Source organism: Aegilops tauschii, chromosome 2 (assembly GCF_002575655.3).
Source record: "Aegilops tauschii subsp. strangulata cultivar AL8/78 chromosome 2, Aet v6.0, whole genome shotgun sequence".
NCBI lineage: Eukaryota > Viridiplantae > Streptophyta > Magnoliopsida > Poales > Poaceae > Aegilops > Aegilops tauschii.
In genome coordinates this window covers 192799698-192820755 of record NC_053036.3, presented here as the reverse complement: position 1 = coordinate 192820755, position 21058 = coordinate 192799698, and positions in this window count along the sequence as shown.

Below are 21058 nucleotides of genomic sequence, written 5' to 3'. Positions count from 1 at the left end.
AAAGGTGGTCTTTCGTGATTTAACGACTCATTTACTTGCTTCGGCGAAAGCGCGCGGTAGGGCATCCCACGTCAGGAAGAATATATGCGTGCACCACCCGGGAGGACCCCGAAACCGCGCGGTAGGGTGTGCCATGTCTCGGCACGGAGGAAAAATGTGCGTGTAAAAATTTACTGTATCAGACGTAGTACCTATGGTTCGACCTCGGGACCCAGCCAGTCGGTCGGAAAGACCCCACTAGCCACATAGCTTCATCATGCTAACATGGCACGGAGGATAGGTGTGGTTAGCTCCGTCTCGACCAGCCACAACGTCTCTTGTTCTAGGCGATTCTTCTATTTTCCAAGCTTTTTTTAGTTGTAATAACACCATGGCAAGCTAGCGCCACTCTTCGTGTGTGCCCGTGCAAAGGTTAGACGATGGAGAGAAGAGAGAGATCGCAAACCTGGGACCGACCAGTAAGTGAGTCAACGGTCATGCACGTGTTGACGAGGCACTCCCTCTACTCTACTCAACGTAATACTGTATAAAATCAAGTTATGGGACAAAGCCAACAACCGTTGCTGTTTCAGGCTATCGACTTACGCTTTGTAGTCCAGGTTGCCAGTTCGAATCTCATCTTTCAGATTTGTTAGTTTTAGGTCCAAATTTGATTAATGACAAGTGGGACCCCCGTATGTTGTTCCAATATTTCAGTGTAGGATGGTTTTTTTGAACAAACACTTTGCACGGTTAGACAAGTATCAGCACAAGTTACACGTATTTTGCAAGTTTACGAACAAAAATGACAACGGCATAGAATATCACATCCACCCCGCAGCTTAGATACTATGGTGATACGAGTTTTTACACCATTGGAAGTGAGATCCAATGGCTTGGGAGTAGTCTTTGTAATTATGCGCAATTTCCAAACTCTCCAAAGTTTTTTTGCAAATAAAACATTCAGGCCTCGTGCGTGCCGCTGCATCTTGGATCCAACGGCTCCCCGTTGCTCATATTAGGTGCTCCCCGTAGCTTAATTACCCGCTACGGTGATATGAGCATCTAGGTCGTATGATCAGTGATCAGATGGCACATGCATAGTACTTGTACTTTTTGCGCAATTCCCAAACTCTCTCAGCCGTATATTGCAAAAACATTCAAACCTCCTACTGTGGGCCGTCAGATCTCCGTGAACTCGTATCACCATAGAATCTATGATGCGGGAGCACCTCATATTCTCCCGTGCGAGAAAACATAAGGTGCTCTCGCAGCTTGGATGCTACGGTGATACGATCTTCGAGGTCGTTTGATCTGAGATCCAATGGCATCTGAGCAGTCTTTGTGCTTGTAAGCAGTGGCCGAACTCTTTGGGGGCTTGTCTGCAAAAAATCATTCGAACCACCGAGGAGGTGTTGGGTCACAAATCCAACGGCTCTGAAGAGCTTGTATGACCAAAGCATCTAAGCCGTGGTAGCACATGATATTCTTACATACAGGAGAATATGATGTCCTCCTTCATCTTAGATGCTACGGTGATACGAGCTTAGAGGTCGTTGGATATGGGATCCAAGGGCATCTGAGTAGTTTTTGTACAAATTGTGTGCAATTCTCAAACTCATCAAGGTTTCGTGTAAAAATATTAAGACATCATGTGAGGTGCTATATCTCAGATCTACAAGCTCCAAGCAACTCGTATCGGCATATAGCATCTAAGGTATGGGGGCACATGATATTCTCCCGGGGAGGAGGGGTGGGGGTGCACAACCAATCGGTGGTTGGGAGGGTGGGGACAAATATAATCTAAACAACCCTAAACAGAGCCTCACAATTTTATCTAAGGTCGGGGGGTTGACCCCCGACAATCATAGCTCCGCCTAATTAAACACAACATTTGCATGTACTGTAGTACTAGACTTAATATTCATGTTCGTTTTAAATATTGAATTGAGGACCATGCATGTCTTACATTTTACTCCCTTCGTTCCTAAATATTAGTCTTTTTACAGATTTCAAATGGATTGGCACACACGGATGTATATAGACATATTTTAGAGTGTAGATTCACTCATTTTGCTCCGTATGTAGTCACTTGTTGAAATCTCTAAAAGACTAATATTTAGGAACAGAAGGAGTATTTTTGAATTCGTGTCATATATGCATGGTTTGGAAAAATAGATGCACTATACTTATTGGATTGTTGTTGTGTTCGTGTGTGGGTGTCTCTCTCTCTCTCTCTGTGTGTGTGTGTGTGTGTGGTCATATGCTTGATACATACAAAGTATTCTCACCTCCATATTGTTCATCTTTTAAATTTGAATTTGCATTGAAAAACTTAATAGGGATACCATGAAATGTGAAATCCACGTTGAGATCACTATATCACAAACTCACTCTAATTCAACAACTCGTCATAAATCAATTACCACGTTGAGATTAGTATTTGCAAGGAAAATACGGGCATTGTAATACACATAGATTCGTTCGGCAATTTAAAAGGTTCCTTTCGTATTCTCGAATGGTAGTACCCAAGGGCGTACCAGCCAGACCTTGGCTCGTGTTGATCCTAAAAAAGTAAAAACATAAAAAAACGGGCTCATGTCCTTCTGGTGGCGTGTGTGGTACGCACATTAGGCAACCCCAACCAGTCGAGCCTCCGCGTTTCGAGTCGAAATATCTGGCGGCCAGAGTTCCAGCCCTAGGAAATTCCCCTCATGTCCCCGGTCCATAATGACTACCGATGAACAACGGAGGGATGCTTTAGTAACTAGACAACGTTACCTACCGTGCCGAGCACGGTTCAGTTCCCTCGGCCGCCGCTCGCCAAGGTCACCCGTCAACTGCATTGCCTAGTAGTACTACTACTACTACACCAGGATGAGCACAGAATTGAGCCCGTTTGTTCGTGCCTAGTACTTTAGTTAATATGTCAGGCAATGCACTGGTACAGAGGGATTATCCTTTTGCTCTGCATATATAACTTGTCTGAAGTCTAACTAAGCAAAATGTTTGACCAAATCCTTTCTTAAGAAATACAACAGGATAGATGTATGGCTTGAAAATTTATTGCATGATGTAGGTTATGATATTGTTTCGAATCCTGGATCTTAAATTTCAGAAAATCCAAAAGTGACAATAAATTCTTGAAACTGAGCATGGTCACGTGATATGGCACAAATATTACTTCGTAATTTTTTCTTCAATTTGAGACAAGCTGCTTATGACAAGTTGCACAAATGAAGAGCCAAGGTATTTTGGAACAAAGACCTGTCACGTTAAGGCGAACGCTTTCACTATTGAAAACGTGGGCGTTTACGTGCCGCCACGAGTCCCGCTTCTCATCGGCAGGTGCCGTCCAAGCAAGCATGTGAGTCGACGGGAGGCGTGCGAGCAGACCGCTGCGCCGGCTGACAGGGAGGCGTGCGAGCAGACCGCTGTGCAAGCTCACCGGGAGGCGAGCCCTTTGACCAGGCTCCGCCGCCCACCTTCGTCCCAACTGCTCCCACTTTTAATGTCGCCGGCGCCGTGGTTTAAAATCAACCCCACACTACCCGGTATCGCTACAATCTTCTCTCTTCCTCTCCGATTCTCCTGTCGTCTACCTCCAACCAGCCTGACCTAAACGTGCGCCATGCCGCATCACGATGGTCTGCCCTTAGTCTTCCAGTTTCCTGAGGAAGACACCCAGCCGGAGTCTCAAGAACATAAGGCGCTTTGGGACGAGCTTGAACTGGCCTTGCGGGAAGACTCCGTGCCTGTCCCCGCTCCTGTTCCGGCTCCCGTCGCCCGACTGCGCCAGCGCCCATCCCCGTGGCATTGATGGGCTGGGAGCCGCACATTGTCGCCGAGCTTGATGCCACGGGGTTCCACGAGGTCCCCGCCGACTTTCACGCGCCCGTGCACCTGCCAGCGCATGCGCCTGTGCGTGCACTGACGCGCACACCCGTGCTGGTGCCCGTGCACGTGCCAGCGCATGCGCCTGCGCGTGCACTGACGTGCGCGCCCGTGCCGGTGCCCATGCACACGAATGTCTCCGCCGCGCCGTTGACAGCGCCTGTCCCCGCGTGGGTGCCGGTGCCCCCCTAAGTGGCATGGATGGCCGCCGTCGACCGCTTCCTTGCACCAACGCCAGTCGCCTCCTCCCGCCAGTTGACTCGCTCCGAAGTCCAGAACATTTTGGCCTTCCTTGAAGCTAGGCCAACGTCCCGGAGTACACCAACAACAAGACGCCCCCGCCGCCACCGCGTAATCTAAATTTGCCATGAAAAACGTTTGGATTGCCATGCTTAAAATCCGAACGTTTATCATTTCCGTTTATTTTAGATCGATCATCGTATAATTTAAAGCCGGAGTCAGACTGAACGAAATCTATGGTTTGATCGATTGAATGTTCTGCTAGAGCCGTATCAAATTAAATATAAAATGTCATCAAGCCACATGTATTCCTAGTCATCCAACGACCTATAATGCTTCAATGTCGAGCGCTCAACACATTTAGCATGCAGTTAATTTCATGCCAAAAATAGTGCTAATCGCATAATAACACGCAAATAATATCCTACTTAATATCCGCATGCACTTAATATACTTCCAAATTAATGTGCATTGCACGTACACACTGACTAGTGCTGCTAGCACGTGAAACTGGTGCCGTAACTTGTGAACGCGTCCAGATATGGTCAACGGCAACATCGCCCGCGAGTTCTTCATGTTTTCCCGTGCGTCTAAACGCAGAAGGGGAGGAGAGAGAGAGAGAGCACACATGGAACCCACCAGTAAGTGAAGGCGAATAGTACTAAAAATAATATTACATGTTATCCATTAAATAGGCTGTGGTAATATAAAAACATTATGTGAACAAAGGGAGGTACAACAAACATTGTTGTTCTACGTATGTTGCCTATTGACGTGCGGCTTGAAGGCCCTGGTCGCATGTTTGATCCTCGTCCTTTGTTTTTTAATTTGTATATGGGTCCAAATTTGTTTCATGACATGTGGGCCCCTCGGTGTGAAGTTTGTAGCACTTTAATTTGTGGGTCAAAATTTGTTCCATTCCAAGTGGACTATCGGTGTGTACTTTTGTAGCTTCTTTATAATAATTAAAGAGAACAACAGAGTTTTTTGCAATAATACAATGGTGCGACGTTGAAGGCGAGAAAGGACGTGCGAGAGAGCAATGACCGAGCCAGAGGGAAATCAACTATGGGAGTTGCGGGGGTTGCAACGGTGTTTGGAGTAGTTGTGGGCCGATTGCTACGAAAATATAATCTAAACCGACCGGAATAAATGCCTACACAAATTAATCCAAGGTTGGAGTGCCCCTCGCAATGTAAATAGCTCCAGCTTTGCGAGGGATGGAGAGGTAGCTTCAATGTGTGGAAGATACGGCGTGAGAAAGCGAGGTCAATCGAGAGACATATAGATAGAGAGACAAAGTGAGTGTGGTCCGACATTCATTGAACAGATATATATATATACTCTGGAGAGATATTGTCCGATTGAGCTTTTGGCAAGGGTGAGGGCTGTAAGATAGAGCTTGAGAGATGATCCAGTCACAGACATGTAGATATATTTTGTGTGTGGGAGGAAGCAAGGTCAATCGATCACATAGGGTCGTCGTGTGATCGAAAGAGTGAGACGGGGTGGAGAGAGTGACCTAGATAGACAATGTGCGTGAGAGAGTATACAATGTGAATAAGTTGAATTGGGCTCAAACATGGTGATATATCGTTTTTGTCCGAGAAAGAGCGAGGTCAATCGAGACATACAAGGAGAGAGAGAGGGAGAGAGAGAGAGCGTGGCCCGCCATGAGGTCGAAAAACTGGGGGCGGCTTTGATGGACTGACCTAGATAGACAATCTACGTGAGAGAGTATAGAGTGTGTCGATCGAGGCCTGAACAGGGAGATATATCATTTGTGTGTGAAAGAAAACGAGGTTAAACGAGACTAAGATAAAGAGAGCAAGATTGAGAGAGTGTGGCCCGCCGTGCGGAAGAAAGAGTGAGACAGTCTCGAGGGAGTGACCTAGATAGACAACGTGCATGCGTGCGCACGAGAGGTTGGGGGGCTAGATAGGCAATGCATGTATTTAGCGCGAGAGGGTGAGAGGGAGAGGGAGAGAGAGAGAGAGCTCGGCATGGGGTGCAATGGCGGGTGTGTGAGGTAAATACATTTGGTAACAGAGTGGAAAAAAGGGGGTTGTGTAGTTGAGAGAGTTAGAGATCGAAACATGGAGAGAAAGAATGGATGTGTGTTGGAAATTGATAGCTTCCTAAGGTCGTTAGGAGAGGAAGATTGACCGATACAGGAAGTATGTAGCGTGTGTGCGCGGGGGGGGGGGGGGGGCTAAAAACAACATTTGAATGTAGATAGTACGAGACTTAATATCAATGTTTCAATTCGGTGTACATTGTAAGATTTGAACTGAGGACCATGCATATTGGTAATTATTTCGAATTTGTGCCATACTAGGTTTCGAAAAGTTGACATTGACTCGATTTGTTGTGCTATTTTGTAGGTCATATGTTTGAATCCATCCAAAAGTTTTCTCTCTACCATGGTGTTCATCATATACATATGAATTTGTATTAAAAAAAGTAGTGTGGATACAGTGAAATGCGAAATCCAGGTTAGAATTGGAGATCGCTATGTGACACACACTCTAATTCAAATAACTAATTATGTGACACACACTCTAATCCACGTTAGCGTGGATATCGTGGATACCGTTTCGATTTTTTTCAAATAACTCCTCATTAATTAATTTATAGTATCTCGTTTTGAATGACTAATTATTGCAAGGAAAACACGGGCATGGTAATACATACAGATTCGTTTGCATTCTCAAATGTAGGCGCACCAGGCAGACCAGGGTCATGTCGTGGTGGTCGCCCGTGTCGGACGGACGCTTAGCACCCAGCCACCCACCCCCTCCCCCCCCCAAAAGGACGACGACAAAATAAGTTCGCGCTTCCATGTTTTGGATTGAGATATTTGGTGGCCCCAATTCCAGCCCTGCAAAATCTCCTTTCTCCACCCTCCCCTTCCGCGCCCAGATTGCTCAAATCCCTAATTCACCGCCAACCCAAGCAAAGTTCGAATCGCCCCTCGTCTCGTCTCTTTCCCCACCTCTGTGCCGGACGACGATGACGAAGACGACAGTCGCGCTTCACCACCGCACCGGAGCTACCTCATCTATGCCCTCGTCCACCGCACCGGGTGGTCCACCGACAACGTCGGCCGCCGCAACCGACGTGCCTCACACACACCGACTTCCACCGCATCAGGTGCGCTTCACTGATACGTCTCCAACGTATCTATAATTTTTTATTGTCCCATGCTATATTATATTCTGTTTTGGATGTTTAATGGGCTTTGTTATACACTTTTATATTATTTTTGGGACTAACCTATTAACCGGAGGCCCAGCCCAAATTGCTTTTTTTTGCCTATTTCAGTGTTTCACAGAAAAGGAATATCAAACAGAGTCCAAACAGAATGAAACCTTTGGGAACGTGATTTTCGGAACAAACGTGATGCAGAGGACTTGGAGTCTACGTAACGCAATCAACAAGGAGAGCACGAGGTAGGGGGGCGCGCCCACCTCCCCCAGGAGCACCCTCCACCCTCGTGGGGCCCACGTTGCTCCACCGACATACTTCTTCCTCCTATATATACCTACGTACCCCCAAACCATCAGAGGCATCCACGAAAACCTAATTCCACTGCCGCAACCTTCTGTACCCGTGAGATCCCATCGTGGGGCCTTTTCCGGCGTCCTGCCGGAGGGGGCATTGATCACGGAGGGCTTCTACATCAACACCATAGCCTCTCCGATGATGTGTGAGTAGTTTACCTCAGACCTTCGGGTCCATAGTTATTAGCTAGATGGCTTCTTCTCTCTCTTTGGATCTCAATACAAAGTTCTCCTTGATTCTCTTGGAGATCTATTTGATGTAACTCTTCTTTTTGCGGTGTGTTTGTCGAGACCGAATTGTGGGTTTATGATCAAGATTATCTATGAACAATATTTGAATCTTCTCTGAATTCTTTTATGTATGATTGGTTATTTTTGCAAGTCTCTTCGAATTATTAGTTTGGTTTGGCCTACTAGATTGATCTTTCTTGCAATGGGAGAAGTGCTTAGCTTTGGGTTCAATCTTGCAGTGTCCTTTCCCAGTGACAGCAGGGGCAACAAGGCACGTATTGTATTGTTGCCATCGAGGATAAAAAGATGGGGTTTATATCATATTGCATGAGTTTATCCCTCTACATCATGTCATCTTACTTAAAGCATTACTCTGTTCTTATGAACTTAATACTCTAGATGCATGCTGGATAGCGGCCGATGTGTGGAGTAATAGTAGTAGATGCAGAATCGTTTTGGTCTACTTGTCACAGACGTGATGCCTATATACATGATCATACTATCGGCGTTCTGGGAACGGGGGTCCCCAGACTTGCCTACCTGCGGCCCACGGCGTGGCTATGCTAGCAGGCCGTACGGCCCATCTTCATCAACAAGGCATTCAAGACCCTCGCGAGGGGCCAAGCCTCGTGGGGCGGACGACGCAAGACCTCCTTCGGAGCGGCCTCGCCAGGCAGGCTCACGAGGAGTGGAGATATCAAGGCAGGGGAAACCTCGCGAGGCTCTCGTGACGTGAGCCATGACGATCGACACCAGGCGGGCGCCAGCGCGTGCAGTGTCCTTGTTTCCTCTTTGGTGCTAAGGAGTCAAACGCAGGCACGGAGTACCGAGGCATCAAGCAAAGGTTTCCATATCGGTGCAACGAGACCGAAGACCAGCAGGACGGCAAAACGAAGGTCACCATGGAGCCCAAGACGGCGTCACCACCAGAGCCTTTTGCAGGCGAAGACCACTTTTGTCAGGATAGCTTGTACTAGCTGTCCCCCTTCAAAATTACCCGCCGTTGTTGGCTCCCTCCCCGCTCGATATTTGGGGAGAGGACCAGGGCCTATATAAGTAGAGCTAGCCACCACCGTAGGGGAAAACGGATTCAGAGGCATCTTGCCCACACAAGTTCGTCGAGCACAAGAACACCTCAACCTCAGGAGGCTGTTCTTCCCCTTGTACTGTTCATCATCAGCCCAAGAGGCAACCCACCACCACCACACTGGAGTAGGGTATTACACCACAACGGTGGCCAGAACCAGTATAAATCTCGTGTCTTTCTGTGTTGCGAGTTGGTAGAGTTCGTCCGCGAGATCTTAGCGAGCTAGGGCGCAGATCGGTAGGAGGGAAAGAACTTCGCGCGCACCCCAGAGTTCGAACCTTAAGGGTTTTGCTGGAACCCGAGATCTGACATTTGGCGCGCCAGGTAGGGGTGCGCTGGAGCTTCTTCTCCGCCAATCGACCTGCCGACGCTCCGCGGCCACGATGTCCGGCGACCCAAGGGCTGACTCCGACCGCTGGGCAGCCTGGCCGGCCCGGGCGGCGCAACCTGCCCATGAAGAACTCAGCCCGCGCTCCAAGGGGCCCGAGCGCCGCCCAACGCAGCGGGGCGCGGCCGGCGTGGCGGGGCATCGTCCATCCTCACTCCACGACAAGCGCGGTCCGCTGCAAGGGCCGCAAGCCACGCCGCGGCAACGGCGCCGCGCACACGGCGGGAGCAGGCGAACATGCGGGCCGCGCTCACGGTGGCGCGGGAGTTGCCACGGTGCCGGCTGATGGAGAGTGGCCGGGATGCCCTGCTAGAACGCGTCGTCGAGCCTTTGGACGCGGCGGCGTCAGGAGCGCCGCCCTTCTGTTATCTGCTTCCCTCTCAGGCCGCTACGAGATCTCACGGCGGGCCTCGCCGCAACCACGCGCCTCAGGTGTGCCTGGGGGCTTCGTCAACACCAGCACGACCGGCGGCGCCGGGGGCTCCACCGCCCACGTGCCGCCCGCGACAAGCATCGGCACGAGTGTCGCCTCCCATGGTCCCAGTGAGATGCCGCGCTGCCATCCTCAGGACGCCGCGCTAGGCCGGGCAACATGGAGTGTGGGGCACTACAGCGAGGTGTTCGGGATAACGGCCCCGGAAGCCTATGTGCCCCGCATGATGGACCAGGAGTATGCGTCGGAGGACGACCCTGGCTCGTTCCTCGGAGAAGATTGGGATGAAGGGATGCTAGAAGTTGAAGCCTTCCAAGAACTGACGGAGAATGGCGACGATCGCGCCAGCAACAACAACTACAGGGTACCGCTAATCTCTCAGGAGCAGGCTTACGCTAACCATGGGCTGCAAGTGAATCAGGTCATAGCATCGGTCGACGACCCCGGCATGGCAGCATCCCTTCTGCCGGGGGAAGCACGCTGGGGGCCGCACGGGGCGAGCCAGGAGCAAGGCCCCTCCCCACGTCACGTGAAGCGAGGCAACGCCCGGAGGTAGGCCCTCTGCCGGGGAGGTGCCGGCGAGCCTTCCCCCGGCAGAGGACCCGTGGTCGCCGAGGGCACCGCTGGCGTCCCCTTTCCCCCCTTTGTGTCGTCCAGGTTGCCGGTCGGCTCAAAGGTGGTCGAGGGTGGCGCAAGGCAGGGCCCTCGTCTGGCGATATGAAGCAAGGCCGGTTCCTGTGAAGAAGGCCCAGTGCCTGTGAAACTCGCCGCCCGTGACACTCTCACGTAATAATGAGTGGGGTTGTACACGCCCCGGTGTCTCAGGGGTGCCGGCCTTAGGCCCTGGGGCTCCCTCCCACGCCTAGTGGCAGCACTTAGCTCTGCACTGGTGAGAAGACTCAAAGACCAGAAGACTAGACTAGGCGCCGGACGCGGCCATTTGCTTTGGATCTCTTCTTCTGTAGCCTTGCTTTCTGGTTTTGGATTTAAGTTGAAGTTGAGTATTCTTTGATGCGCGCGGGGGGTACCTTTTCTTGTTCGAGCGATTTATTGCCGTCTGGCTCTTGCTTTGTCACGACGCGCAAGATCGTCACCTCCCCCTCGCGGGCCCCTCGCGAGCAGGGCTGGGCGCAGCACGTGTAGCACATGCGCCGACACCATTATTAGCACATGATCCTCGCAAGGCCCACTCGGGTGAGTCTGCGGGCCCTTCAGGAATTCCTCAGGAGCTCAAGACCTCGCGATCCCATTCGAGGCGCACCACGACCAAGGCAAGTTGATGCGGCAAACCCGCTGCCAGACTCATGAATTCACAAAGGTACACATTCAGCTCGACACAAAAGAATAAAGGCATCGGTCCGCTTGCACGAGGGGCTCCCCCTCTCAAAATGCTCTCACAATCTTTAGGCACCATGCCCAAGTTTTTGAGTACAGGATAAAACGACAAGAGAACATGGGATCAGCCAGATATGTCACTCGCTACATCGCCCTCGGACGCGTCACTCGCGTCGTCACCGTCGCCGCCTTCGGCGACGCCTCCATCGCTGTCGTCAACCACGTTGCCTTCGTCCGCGGCGACCACCACCGCGTCGTCGTCGGAGACAAAGGCTCTGACCAGCGCATCCACGTTGTCCTCCACCCACCGCGCCAGGTCGCCCCGGACGGCCTGTGGCACGGGGGTAATGGCGGCGTCGAAGTCGAGGTCGGGAATGGTGTTCCGAAGATGGCTGAAGACGCGGGAGAACGCGCGCCCGAGCAAGCCCCGACTTCTCTCTTCCACGAGCTGGCGAGCCCTGTCAGACCGGGCTTCCAGGCGCGTCACCACGTTGGTGAAGAAGATCAGGTGGCTGGCGTAGTCATTCGAGTGGGGGGTGGTGCATTCTTGTCGCAGATGAAGCACAGGGCGGTGTTAGCCCTGTTCCGGAGGTCCTGAAGCATGGGGGCGTGCTCTCGCTCCAGCGTCCACCATTGAAGCACTTCCTCCCTGTTCTGCCATGCGACGGCCTCGGCATCATCAACCCGTTTCCGAAGTGAAAGCAGCTCGGCGCGGGCAGATGCCAAGTCCGCCTGCGCCATGACCAGGGCGGCAGCCGTGGCCTCCCCACGCCTCTCCACCTCGTCTAGCCTGGGCCTGAGGGTGGCGGTCCTGCCCGCGGCCTCAGTCCCCGCGAGCTTCAGCTGCAGGTCGCTCCGACCTTCAAGATCCACGTGAACCTCGGCCACCCGGCGATCGACCTCCTCCTGGACCCTGGCCTCGCGAGCCCCAACGGTATCCTCTGCCTGGGCAACTTGGCGTTCCCTCATCTCCAACCGCTCGAGCTCGAGCCTGCGCTCCATGGCTTCCAGGGCCAACGCCTCCTCGCGCTTCCGGACCTCTTCTTCCTCGGCGGGCGTCCCCCTCAGCGATGCAAGGGCGGCTCTGCGCGCCTCCACCTGCTGCTCGAGGGACGCACTCCAAGCTTGGAGCTCCCACGCGCACTTCTCTGCAGCCTCACGACGACGGTCAGCCTTGCGAGCCTCCTCCAAGGCCTGGGAGCAAGCCTCACGGGAAATCTTGAGGGACGCCTCGGCCTTCGCATTGTCAAGATCACGCTGGTAGCGGCCCAGGTTGACAGCCACCCTCAGCTTACGCCACTCTTCCGCCAGCCGAAGACCTTTAGCCTCAAGACGCGAGTCGACACCCGCGAGTTCTTCACCAAGTCGGCTCATCGCACCCATCGCCTCTTGGAAGAGCTCATGGCGAACGACGCTTCGCCTGCGCTCAGACTCTAACGCGTGGCCCACATCGTCCTCCACCTCGGGGGCCGCAGGCGAGACATCAAGCGGCGCACCGCCTCTCGGCAGGGGGCTGGGGGCTGGTGCTGCCCCAGGCGGCAGCCAGTCCTCGCGGGGGGCCCTAGCCGGTCGGGGCCCGCTGCTTGAAGAGGAACCGAAGACTGAAGCTAACCAGCTACTGTCCATGACCAGAGGAGGGGTCCTGGGCACGCCGGCCAAGCTCCATGCCAAGTCGTGGGGGAGGAACGGCAAGGTCGCAGGATCAGCGCGCCACGAAGGCAAGCGCGCCCCTCCGACCAACCCAGCTCCAGGGGCAGCAAGCGGACTCGGAGCGCTCAAAGCCAATGGGGGAGTCGAAGAAAGAGGAGGCCGTTTCTCAGGAGGCGCAGCAGCCTCGACGGAAGGGGCCCTGAAGAGCTGACGTCAGGAGATGAAAACAGCACACAAGAAGCCATAATGGGACGGTACTTACACGTCAACGGCGATGTACTTCCTTCGCTTCAGTGGCCCGAAGATGCTGTTGCCGCTCGGGGATCCTTTCCTCTCATGGAGCTCCTCGAAGTCCACACAAAGCCGACCGAAGAACTGGACGTGGCGGCCGGCGCGGGGCGAGGTCAAGGAAGAGCTTGGAGGGACACCTACTGGGGTGCCCGGCTGCGGTGAACATCCGGGCGCCGTCTCACCACGGCCTCCCGAGGCTTCCGGGGCTTTGACCTCGGGAGCCACATGCTGCGCCGCCTCAATGACCGACGCCCCCGAGGAGGAATCGCGAGCTCCCGAGGACGATGCCCCAGGATCGCCAGGCAGCACCAGCTCCTCAGCACTCAAGCCGCCGACCTCCATCGGAGCCAGCCCCCAAGCACCCACACTTGGGACAAGCTCGGAACCGGCGGCGAGGAAGGAAATCATGTCAACGGGGTTCTCGCGGGGCCCCACCAGGCCGATCGGGCGCAGCCCCCACTCATCAAAGGAGGGCATGCTTTCGGCAAATTCAGTGTTGTTCTCGCAGCGGTACAGCAGACAGCTCTTCCTAGGCATGTCGTCCGGCAGAGGGGCACCCGTCAGGACCGCAAGCACCGTTTGCCGCGTCTTAAGAGGAAGCCCCTCCTCCTGAAACCTCATATGGTCCTGACTGCTGAGCAAGGCCCACATCGGGCGGGAATGGCGCTGAAGCGGAGCAACTCGGCGCTTGACGAACTCCTTCACCGCCATAGGCGCGGTCACGCCGCGATCCTTCAACCTCCTCAGCCTGAGCCAGACGGGAGCGAGACGGGGGCTCGCGAGCCTCTAGTGGCCCCAACTAGAGTTGGGAACGGCAGGCCCTAGCGGAGCACGGAGCAGAGGGCTGAGTACACTGGCGTCGACAAACACCCATCGTGTCCGAAATTCGCTCGTAGATGGAGGAAGCTCAAAGTTGATCCCCGCGCCCGCTATCGCGGCCACGGCCTGGAAGCTCATGCACCCCGAGCTTTGCCGAGGGTCAGTCAGATGCAATGAGAAGAAATTGGCGGAAGAGGGCCACCGAAGGAGCGATGCCCACCATGGCTTCGCACAGAAAGGCGAAGACGACGAGAAGAGTCACAGATTGAGGGTCGAGATGCAGCATGTGGATCTAATAATGCTCGAGCATCGTGTTGAAGAAGGCGGAGAAGGGAGGAATCAGGCCAGCCCAAAGGGCATCAATGAAGATTGGGATCTCCGTGGCTGCCCGAGCGATGCGAGCGCGAGATGCAGGCCAAGCCACCGTCTCCCCCACTCGTTGAAGCTGGAAGCGAGCATTGGGTGCACCTTGTCCATGGCCTCGTTGTTGAGCACCAAGGATCGGCCGAGCGCAGGCTCGAAGGCCGGAGGCGCACTTGGCGAAGGCAGGGGCTTCTTCCCTTGTCTACTCATTCCGGCGTCATGGCGATGAAGCGGGCAGGAGGTAGGTCAGATTGGAGAGGAGAAGCTGAGTCTCGAGGAAGCAGAGAGATTGGGGAAGCAAGGCACGGGCGACGGAGGAATAACTGTGTAGGTTGCGGGGGCCGTGTAGCCAGGAGGATTCTAAGGCAGCATGGGGAAGCGGAGACGCCCACGTCCAATCAACCGCCACGCGTCAACCGAGGCCGCAGGCTTTTGGGGCCCGCGGCGCTCCGTACTTGCCTTTTGGCTTCGCCTCGAAGCCAAGCCCGAGCGCGCCTTGGGCCCGGGGGCTACTGTCGGCGTTCTGGGAACGGGGGTCCCATGACTTGCCTGCCTGCGGCTCACGGCGTGGCTATGCTAGCAGGCTGTACGGCCCATATTTATCAACAAGGCATTCAAGACCCTCGCAAGGGGCCAAGCCTCGCGGGGCGAACGACGCAGGACCTCCTCCGGAGCGGCCTCGCCAGGGCTCGCGAGGAGCGGAGATATCAAGGAGGGGGAAACCTCGCGAGGCTCTCGTGATGTGAGCCATGACGATCGACACCAGGCGGGCGCCAGGCGGGCACCAGCGTGCGCAGTGTCCTTGTTTCCTCTTTGCCGCTAAGGAGGCAAGCGCAGGCACGAAGTACCGAGGCATCAAGCAAAGGTTTCCATATCGGTGCAACGAGACCAAAGACCAGCAGGACAGCAAGACGGAGGTCACCATGGAGCCCAAGACGGCGTCACGACCAGAGCCTTTTGCAGGCGAAGACCACTTTTGTCAGGATAGCTTGTACTAGCTGCCCCCCTTCAAAATTGCCCGCCGTTGTTGGCTCCCTTCCCGCTCAATATTTGGGGAGAGGACCAGGGCCTATATAAGTAGAGCTAGCCACCACCGTAGGGGAAAACGGATTCAGAGGCATCTCGCCCACACAAGTTTGTCGAGCACAAGAACACCTCAACCTTAGGAGGCTGTTCTTCCCCTTGTACTGTTCATCATCAGCCCAAGAGGCAACCCACCACCACCACACTGGAGTAGGGTATTACACCACAACGGTGGCCAGAACCAGTATAAATCTCGTGTCTTTCTGTGTTGCGAGTTGGTAGAGTTCGTCCGTGAGATCTTAGCGAGCTAGGGCGCAGATCGGTAGGAGGGAAAGAACTTCGCGCGCACCCCAGAGTTCGAACCTTAAGGGTTTTGCCGGAACCCGAGATCCGACACATACCTAAATATTCTCATAACTATGCTCAATTCTATCAATTGCTCGACAGTAATTTGTTCACCCATCGTAATACTTATGCTATCTTGAGAGATGCCACTAGTGAAACCTATGGCCCCCGGGTCTATTTTCCATCATATTAATCTTTCATCACTTAGCTATTTCTATTGCCGTTTATTTTACTTTGCATCTTTATCATAAAAATACCAAAAATATTATCTTATCATATCTATCAGATCTCACTCTCGTAAGTGACCGTGAAGGGATTGACAACCCCTTTATTGCGTTGGTTGCGAGGTTCTTATTTGTTTCTGTAGGTGCGAGGGACTTGTGCGTGGTCTCCTACTGGATTGATACCTTGGTTCTCATAAACTGAGGGAAATACTTACGCTACTTTGCTGCATCACCCTTTCCTCTTCATGGGAAAACCAACGCAGTGCTCAAGAGGTAGCAAGAAGGATTTCTGGTGCCGTTGCCGGGGAGATCTATGCAAAGGTCAATATACCAAGTACCCATCACAAACTCTTATCCTCCGCATTACATTATTTGCCATTTGCCTCTCGTTTTCCTCTGCCCCACTTCACCATTGCCGTTTTCGCCATCCTTCCGTTCGATCTTGTGTTACCATGTGCCTTATTTTTGCTTGCATCTTCGCTTGCTAAAAGTTTATCGATCCTCATCCCCTTGCTAATCTTTTTAAGAGATCCAATTACGATGAACCAATTTCTAGTGATTTGAGTGCACTAGATTATCTTTATGAGGTTTTGCTTCAAATTCGTGAATCTGGAAATTGTGATGAAGAAATTTATGAAGAGATTCACGATAGCTTCTTGAATAAAAAGCATGATGCAATGATTTTACTATAAATTCTCTTGATGTCAATTGTGCTAATAATATGCAAAACCCTAAGCTTGGGGATGCTAGTTTTGCTATGTCTACTACTTGTTGCAATGATCATGATTGGGGTGATTCTTCTTATGATCTTGAAAATTTATTTAAGCCCCATGGTGAATATGAGATTGATTATAATTTTTGCGATAATATTGAAAGTGGGTTTGGGATAGTGTCAACTTTAGATCCCACATATTTGGGGAATGTTCAATCTTAAGAAATTTTTGATAAAAGTGGGTTTGGAGAGGTCATGACTTTAGTTAATGTTAATCCCACTATTTTGGAAGAGTGTCAACTTTGCATGCATGTGGATCGTGTTGAAAATATTTTATGTCATAGCTATTTTGTTGAATTTTCTCATGATCCCGTAATTATTATTATGAGAGAGGAAAATATGGTTGTAGAAATCTTCATGTTACAAAATTACCTCTCGTTATGTTGAGATTGCTATTGTTTCTTTCCGCTTCCTTGCATATGCTAGTTTTTGCTTGCTATAATAATTTGTTTGCTTATAAGATGCCTATGCATAGGAAGTATGTTAGACTTAGATGTGTTTGTCATGTGTTTCATGATGCTCTCTTTGCGCTTCAATTCTTGTCTTTCTTGTGAGCATCGTTAGATTTTTCAATGCCTAGCTAGGGGCGTTAAACGATAGCGCTTCTTAGGAGGCAACCCAATTTATTTATTTTTGATTTTTATTTCTGTTTAGTAATAAATCTTTGATATAGCCTCTGGTCAGATTTGTTTTTGTGTTTTAATTAGTGGTTGTGCCAAGTTAAACCTATAGGATCTTCTTGGATGATAGTTATTTGATCTTGCTGAAAATTCCAGAAACTTTCTGTTCACGAAAACAATTGTTAAAAATCACCAGAACGTGATAAAATATTTATTCCAATTGAAGCAGATCAATAAACAAATTTTTTAGGTCGTCCTATTTTGGTAGATTTTTCTGAGTTACAGAAGTTTGTGTTAGTTACAGATTACTACAGACTGTTCTGTTTTTGACAGATTCTGTTTTTCGTGTGTTGTTTGCTTATTTTGATGAATCTATGGCTAGTAAATTAGTTTATAAACCATAGAGAAGTTGGAATACAGTAGGTTTAACACAAATATAAATAAAGAATGAGTTCAATACAGTACCTTGAAGTGGTGTTTTCTTTTCTTTCGCTAACGGAGCTCACGAGATTTTCTGTTAAGTTTTGTGTTGTGAAGTTTTCAAGTTTTGGGTAAGGATTTCATGGATTATGGAACAAGGAGTGGCAATAGCCTAAGCTTGGGGATGCCCATGGCACCCCAAGGTAATCTAAGGACACCAAAAAGCCAAATCTTGGGGATGCCCCGGAAGGCATCCCCTCTTTCGTCTTCGTCCATCGGTAACTTTACTTGGAGCTATATTTTTATTCACCACATGATAAGTGTTTTGCTTGGAGCGTCTTGTATGATTTGAGTCTTTGCTTTTTAGTTTACCACAATCATCCTTGCTGTACACACCTTTTGAGAGAGACACACATGATTCGGAATTTATTAGAATACTCTATGTGCTTCACTTATATCTTTTGAGCTATATAGTTTTTGCTCTAGTGCTTCACTTACATCTTTTAGAGCACGGTGGTGGTTTTGTTTTATAGAAACTATTGTTCTCTCATGCTTCACTTATACTATTTTGATAGTCCTAAAAAACAGCATGGTAATTTGCTTAAATTGGAAAATTAGTCCTAATATGCTAGGTATTCAAGATTAGTAAAAACTTTCTTATGCGTGTGTTGAATACTAAGAAAAGTTTGATGCTTGATGATTGTTTTGAGATATGGAGGTAGTGATATTAAAGTTATGCTAGTTGAGTAGTTGTGAATTTGAGAAATACTTGTGTTGAAGTTTGCAAGTCCCGTAGCATGCATGTATGGTAAACGTTATGTAACAAATTTGAAACATGAGGTGTTCTTGGATTGTCCTCCTTATGAGTGACGGTCCGGGACGAGCGATGGTCTTTTCCTACCAATCTATCCCCCTAGGAGAATGCAAGTAGTGCTTGGTTTTTGATGACTTGTAGATTTTTGAAATAAGTATGTGAGTTCTTTATGACTAATGTTGAGTCCATGGATTATACGCACTCTTATCCTTCCATCATTGCTAGCCTCTTCGGTACCGTGCATTGTCCTTTCTCACCTTGAGAGTTGGTGCAAACGTCGCCGGTGCATCCAAACCCCGTGATACGATGTGCTCTATCACACATAAACCTCCTTATATCTTCCTCAAAACAGCCACCATACATACCTATTATGGCATTTCCATAGCCATTCCGAGATATATTGCCATGCAACTTTCCACCGTTCCGTTTATCATGACACGTTTCATCATTGTTGTCGTCGAATTGTCACGGCAGATGTCCTCGAGCTAGGACTTAGTCGTGGAGCCATCGCTACTAGGAAGCTTGGAGGGGTTATGCGGGACAAGGAACACGAGGGTTTATACTGGTTCGGCCCCTTACGGTGAAGGTAAAAGCCTACGTCCATTTCGAGGTGGTATTGATTAGGGTTACGATCACCAGGGAGCTAAACAGCTATGCCCGGCTCTCGATGAGATTGTTGTCGCCCTTAAACTGCCGCCGGGTCGTCCCTTTATATAGGGAGGCTGACGCCCAACAGCCTTTAGAGTCCCGGCCGGCTCATAAGAGTGTCCGGCTCGGACTCTCAACTATACTTGCCTTACACTACAAGTTCGACCATAATAATGATTGTAACTACGGGCCTTAAGCCATATCCGAGTCTCAGCCCATCTCTGGCCCATCGTCTTCAAACTTGGCTCCGGGCTTCTGGCAACGACCGTACGAGTAACCCGGCCCCTCCCGGCGAGTGACTCTAAGGTCTATATCCTCAACATTAGGCCCCAGATTGATTTGAGCCGGCTCATGTCAATCTTCCGCTCTTCTGACAGAAAAAAGCTCCGGCTTACCGTTCATGTGAAGGCCATAACCCGGAGTGACGTCATCCTCTGGACTCCGGATAATCCGCCGTGACGTCATCCTCCATTAAGTCCGTTTTTTACTCCGCCAGATCCGCAACGGATCTTTGTTTTTACTGTCATCCCGAAAATCGAGGCGTCGTGGGGGGGAGATAACCACGCCGTGGTCTCCTTGAATCTCGCGCCCACTTATGACCTTGCCTTATAAATAGGCCGGCCCGACGGGCTCTTTCTCACGCTCTCTTCTTCCTCCTCGCGCCATCGCTCTTCTGCCCGAGCTCCTCCGCCGTCGCCGCCGCGGGTCTTCTCGTCGTCACCAAGCTCAAGCCGCTGCATCACCCTGAACGGACCAGAGAAACGCAACAACCTCCGCAGCTCTCCAACTCCGGTAAGTCTTGCTTGCCCTGTCAGATAGATCTATCGTAGGGTTCGTCTGTGTTCTTCGCGTTCATCGCCATTGCCACAAGCCTCGGTAGTTCTTGTAGTCACTGCACTTGTTTGATCTTTAGCCTTGTATAGAACTAGTGCGGTAGTTGTTTAGGCCTCATTTCAAGTGCCAGTAGATCTCTTTCCACTGTATAGATGCTTCGTTCGAGCTCAAGAACATCCGCTCGTCTGTTTCTAGGTCTAGAAAATTTTCATTTCACCTGACCATTTTGATCCAAAAAAGTTACTGCAATATGTGAAACCTGTTTTACCACACTTAGTAAAAACTGCAACCATTGAACTTGGCGGCTTACGATTCCGGGTTAAAGAAACCACACGCCGCCGAATCCTCCGACTTAAAGAAAACCATGCTTCGCAGAATCCTCCGACTTAAAGAAAACCACCGTATTTGAGTATATACCATTAGTCCCCTTCATAAGCCGCCACCATAGTTTTGAACTGTAGATCTCCGGCTTATAATTAACCCGGACATTTTTCCTTTTTGTCATAGACCACCAACTTTCACCATGCCTCCCAAGGCTCCCATCACTTGCAACTGGATGAGGTCCAACGTCACCAACGAGACCCTGGACAATTTTGTTAAGTCCGGATATTTGCCTAAGAAGGAAATCATGTCCTACCGTGCCCCTGACCCGTCGGAAGAGAGACCACAGCCAAGGGACGGGGAGGTAGTGATCTTCGCAGATCATATGAGCCGGGGCTTCGCACCGCCCGGCTCAAAGTTTTTTAGGGACGTGCTCAACTTCTTCGACTTGCGGCCTCAAGATATAGGACCCAACTCCGTATCCAACATCTGCAATTTCCAAGTCTTTTGCGAAGTGTACCTTGGAGAAGAGCCTAGTCTGCTGCTCTTCAGAGAGCTGTTTTACTTAAACCGCCAGAATGAGTGCGCCAACGGGCCAAGTCTGGAGTTAGGTGGCATCTCCATCCAACGGCGTAGGGACTGTCTGTTCCCTTATGCAGAGCCGCCAAGCCACCCCAAGGACTGGAATATGACTTGGTTCTACTGCCAAGATACGTCCCCGGTTGATGAAAGCCCGCTGCCCGGCTTTCGCCCAACACGTCTAG